Consider the following 5751-nt stretch of genomic DNA (forward strand, 5'->3'; position numbering starts at 1 on the left):
TTGCTTTTTTTTTTTTTTTTTTTTTTTGAGGCTAGCCGGTATGGGGATCAACCCTTGACCTTGGGTTATTCCACCACATTCTAACCAATTGAATTAACCAGCCAGCCCCCCCCACCCCACCCCATGAGCTTCTTGAACACAGGGATAGCAGGGGTTCAAAAAAGTTCATTGAAAAAAATTAACAAGTGAATATAATTCCCTCTTCTTTCCCTTTTATTATGAGTAATTTGGGTTCCTAACTTACTTGACCTAAATATAAGTCACATTCTAACTACTCTTCTTAGATAATTGGAGACCATAAAATGTCTTATTTCAACTTTTTAGAAAATTTAGACAAATATACTTGCAGAATCTGTACTTACCTAGTTGCCCTGATTTTTTTCTCTTTTAAACAATTATGTTAGCACAATTTAAATGCTTCTGAGGGAGGCCTGATTAGGAATCCCATCTTTATTTTATAGAGTATGAAAATTCTAAAAAAATTTTAAAGATTAAAGATTAAAAAGCCATGAGTTTATGTGAAAATCCACCTTTTGTTAGTCACAAATGTCCCTTAAGCCAAATAATTTCTAAATCTTGCTCCAGAATTTGCTTCTGTTCAGCACTTAGACTGATCAATTTTCAGAAATTGTAGGAGAAGGAAATAAATTCTGCCTCCAAATGATGTTTATAATCTCATATCTAAATTAAAACATGTCGATTCCACAGCAATAGTCACTATGGAAATAGAAACATATAGGCCTCGATTCTAAATCAAGAGAGTGTTTAGCCGGGTGGTATATATTTTCCATCATGTTTTTAAAAAATCTGTTACAGTGTATCCATTTTCAAAGGCCTGGATTTGATAAGCTTTTAAGAAATAGTACATGTATGGGTCAGGTTAGAATTAAATGTACTTTGCACAGTTTCAAATATGGTTTACAATGTTCTGCCCTATTAATGAAAATCTTGTTGAGTTATTGGACTTATTTGATAAGATTTTAAAAAAACAAAGCAAAAGCATATTTGAAATAAATCCATGGAAACCTCCATAACAGGCAGATTTGCTTAAACATTAACTCCATTCAAATTCTTCTAAAATTCAAATGTTGTATTAAGAATACTGACAACTATAGAATGAATTTTAGAGTTCAAATAAAATTGCCACTCACATCTCAATTTACACCTAATTATCAAGCTTCATTTAGTTTTAGAAACTGTTTAAAAATATATTTGCTAGTTTAAAAAAAAATTGTCAGCTTTAAAAAAAAACCCAGAGGAAATAATAGAAATAATTTATTCTGGAGTTAGAGCATGCAAAAAAGATTTTAAAGTTATTTAGAAGTTTTCAAAGTTAAAAGAGGATTTTCCCTCATTCAGATTAATAAACAATATATCTTCATTCTTTTAAACTTTTTTTCCTAGCAATTAGTTAGCAAATATTCCTTCAACAAATAATGCATGCCTACTATGTGCCAGGCAATGTTCTAAAATCAAATGTCACTTCCCAAATTACATAAAACAAACATGTGCTGTGATTATTTTGCTTTAAATATCATAAGCCAAGCATATAATTCTTCTACATAAAACGAGAATAATCATATATTTTAAAATTACATAGTTCCTTTCTTTAAAGGAGCTCAGGATGTTTTTAGAGTCACAATACTTTTTCTTCATATTACCTCTCTGAAAATGGAAACCAAGTCCTTCCTACCTTATCTTTGACCAGACATGTGTTTCTAAATATTAGAAATGGAATGAGTTAGAATTATACAGTCCTTAGTGAAGACAGAGAGTGATACAGCAATTCTGTTAGTTCATTGCCCAGTAATTGCTCATCAATTACAGAATGAGGGTGGCCTGGTCTCTACCATAAAAAGATCTGTTGTCAAAATTCAGTTAATCTTCTCTTTTTTCTCTCTTTCTCCAAGCATTAGGTTAGATCAGCATCTCTCCGTCTGCTATAACTTAATCTCAGAAATTGCCTGCTTATATATACTGTGCAGTGCCATGTACTGAAATATATAGGTCAGTCCATCTTGTGTATGTGTTCAGAACTCTAGCCATTTGGACATCCTTTTGAGAGTACAACTTGTGTCATAATTAGCCAGAAGGCTAAGGTCTTTCTCAGTAGCAGCAGACATCTCACAGTCATGCCTCTAAATGTATTGGGGACAATCATGTGTGCAATTCAGATGTGTGAGGTTCCCCCCACCCCTTATTCTAATAGGTTAACATAGGTATCACTCTTCTTATCTACCTTTTTTGCTCTCTCTATTCAACTTCATTTGCTAGAGTACCCTTAAACTTTTCAGAGACTTGTACCATTAGGGTCTTTCCTCAACACCATACACTTGTACATTTGTGTTTTGTTTTTGAACTGAAATGATGAGCTGTTTTGTAGTCACGCAGGCCCACTCTTAGTTTAATCACACAAATTGCTTAACAAATAATGGATTTGAAGTTTTGCCTGAAATTATGAAGTGAATGTGTCATTTATAACTCTTAGCTGCAAGTAGCAGTCATGTGGCTTAAACAATAAGGAAACAGATCATTTTATATTACCAAAAAAAAAAAAAAAAAGAAAAGAAAAGAAATAGGGGCCTCAAGTCTGTTTCTGTGCAGTTCTCTTAGATTGGCCCTGTTCCGTGTGAGATTTTTCTTGAGGCTGGTAGAAAGATGCTACATGAGTCCTGGCCTCATGTGCAACTCTGACAATGTCCAGATGAAGAAAGTCTTCTGTCTTTTTGGAACAAGAGAACTGTTCCCAGAAACCTACCTGACTGACTTATCTCCTGTCTCATTGGCCGAAATTTTATCACATTTATTCTTAAATCAATCAATTGCAAGAATAGGGAGATTAGCATGACTGGTTTAGATCAATTGGAATATATCCCCTGGAACTACCAATTGGGGTTGGACAGCTTCCCTGAAGCACTCAATGGCTTGGGAAAAGGTGACATCTGAATAAAATCTGAGTTATGATTAAGAAGGGAGATGTGGGGGAGCAGTGATATGAATATTAGATAGCCAGCCAACAGTGTCTGCTGCACATGGTTTTGGGAAAGAGGGCAAGGGGAAGTATTTACAAAGTCAGAGTGGCATTTCAGAACTGATGGACATTTTCCCCCAGGTTAGCAAAAGGAAGGTAGAAAGTGATATATTTATCTTCTGGATCACAGGGTTTTTAAAAATCCACATCTCAGCACAATAAAAACAATGGGTATAGATAGATTTATTTAATGTTGGAAATTTTCTCAGTACAAAAATATAATTCATCTTTTATTTTATTTTTATTTTATTTTTATTTTTTTTGTCTTTTTTCCGTGTCCGGCAACGGATCACAACCCTCAGTGTTGCCCCCGTACCGGACCGGGGACCGGCAACGGGATCGCAAGCCTCGGTGTTGCTCCCGCGCCTCGCTCAGCCAGTGAGCGGGAACCGGTCTGTATATGGGATCCGAACCCTCGGACGGGAGCGCCGCCGCGCTTCCCAAGCGGCGCACTATCCAGTGCGCCACCGGGCCGGCCCTATAATTCATCTTTTAAAAAAACTTTTTAGCTTATACAGTTAACTTGCTTTGTAAATTAGTAACTATAACTAACAACAGAAATAAAGAATTTAATAAACTTTGTATCCAAAGTTCAAAATGTTATCATGGGGAGAATTAATTAGCTGAAGTCATCTGAATACACTTTGTAATTTGTTTTCCTTTAAATTTGATTTGACATTTAGATTAAACCCAGATTTTGAAAAAAAAATGTTTTTGATGCTACTTGGCATGTCTTTGTACTACATTATGTGTTGCTGCGGAATTTACAAGATCAACATTTAGATGTCACCAGAGAGACATACATCTTTGTACTGTGATAGACATTATCAGGCACTCCCAAAGTAGCAGCAGCTATTTACATTGAACTTAAATAGACAACTATGAAAATGTCAAGAAGCATTACATTTTTGGAAGTTGGAAACACTGAGAATTAGGCTTTCAGTTTTGAATTTGCATTCAAGTGACCAAAAAGTGTCTTTTGTGTTAAAATGACTGTCTGAGCAGAACAGAGATAGAGGTAGCAAGCATCTCAAACCAGGCATCACAGGCCTTTAGTGCATCATACAATCAACTTGGGGCTCATCGCCAGCATTCTTTTTTCCTTCTATTATTTAGTTAAAAAAAAAGAAAACAACAGAAAATATCAGAGGGCATTGTACATAATAAAGATAAGAATAGGTTCATTTAATTTGAACTTAATATTTTTATTTGAAAATTTCACGCATATAAAATAATTTTCAAGCACATACAAAAGTAGAGAAAATAATATAAGGAACATCCACATACCCATCACCCAGCTCTAACAATTATCAAGTTTTTACCACATTAGCTTCTTCACGTTAGTTTTTCCACATTAGCATCTCTCCTTTTTTTTTTTTGGCAAAATGTTTTAAAGCAAATCCCAGATGTTACTTCATTTCACCCCATATACTTCAGTATCTATCTTTAAAAAGTACACTTTCTTCAATAACCAAAAGGTAATTATTATCGTTAATAAAATTAACAATAATTATTTGTTTTTTTAAATTTATTTTTATTTATTTATTTTAAAATTTGTATTGATTATACATCTTCCTGGGGCACAGAGCTGAACATCAACACCTATGCCCATGATGAGGTGAGCAAATCAATGCTATCAGCATGTCCACCACCTCAAATTGCAATTATTCCCCATGTTCCCCACCCAACATCTCCTCAATGCCCCTTTCCCTTCCCACCCTGGCAATCCTAGGACTGTTCTCTCCCTCTGTCAGCATGTCCACCACCTCAAATTGCAATTATTCCCCATGTTCCCCACCCAACATCTCCTCAAAGCCCCTTTCCCTTCCCACCCTGGCAATCCTAGGACTGTTCTCTCCCTCTGTGAGTCCAACACACCACTGTGGTCTTTCCTTCCTTCCTTCCTTCTCTCTTAGCTCCCGTGAGTGAGGACATGCAGTATTTTTCCCTCTATGCCTCGCTCATTTCACTTAACATAATTTTCTCCAAGCTCAAACATGTTGCTGCGAATGGCAGAATTTCATTCTTTTTTATGGCTGAGTAGTATTCCATAGTGTATACACCACATTTTCCTTACCCAGTCATCTGTCAATGGACATTTAGGTTGGTTCCATATCTTGGCTATTGTAAACAGAGCTGAAACGAACATGGGAGTGCATGTATCCCTTTGACCTGATGATATCCATTCCTTTGGGTATATACCCAGAAGTGGGATTGTTGGATCATACAGTAGATCTCTCTGTACTTGTTTGAGAAACCTCCATACCATTTTCCATAATGGCTACACTAATTTACAGTCCTACCAACAGAGTAGAAGAGTTCTTCTCTCGCTACTTCCTCGCCAGCATTTGTTATTCTCAGTCTTTTTGATTATAGCCGGTCTAACTGCAGTGAGATGATATCTCAATGTGGTTTAAGTTGCATTTCCCTGATGATTAGTGATGTTCATTATTTTTTCAAGTACCTGTTGGCCATTTGTATGTATTCCTTCAAAAAAAGTCTATTCAGCTCCTTTGCCCATTTTTTAATTGCATTGTTTGCGTTTTTACTGTGTAGTTGTTTGAGTTCCTTGTATATTCTAGATATTAATATCATCAGATGTATAGTTTGCAAATATTTTCTCCTACTCTGTAGGTTGTTGTTTCACTCTGTTGATTGTTTCCTTTGCTCTGCAGAAGATTTTAAGTTTGATTTAATCCCATTTGTTTATTTTTTCTTTT

This window comes from Galeopterus variegatus, unplaced genomic scaffold, assembly GCF_000696425.1.
Source record: "Galeopterus variegatus unplaced genomic scaffold, G_variegatus-3.0.2 Scaffold1112, whole genome shotgun sequence".
In the NCBI taxonomy this organism is placed as follows: domain Eukaryota; kingdom Metazoa; phylum Chordata; class Mammalia; order Dermoptera; family Cynocephalidae; genus Galeopterus; species Galeopterus variegatus.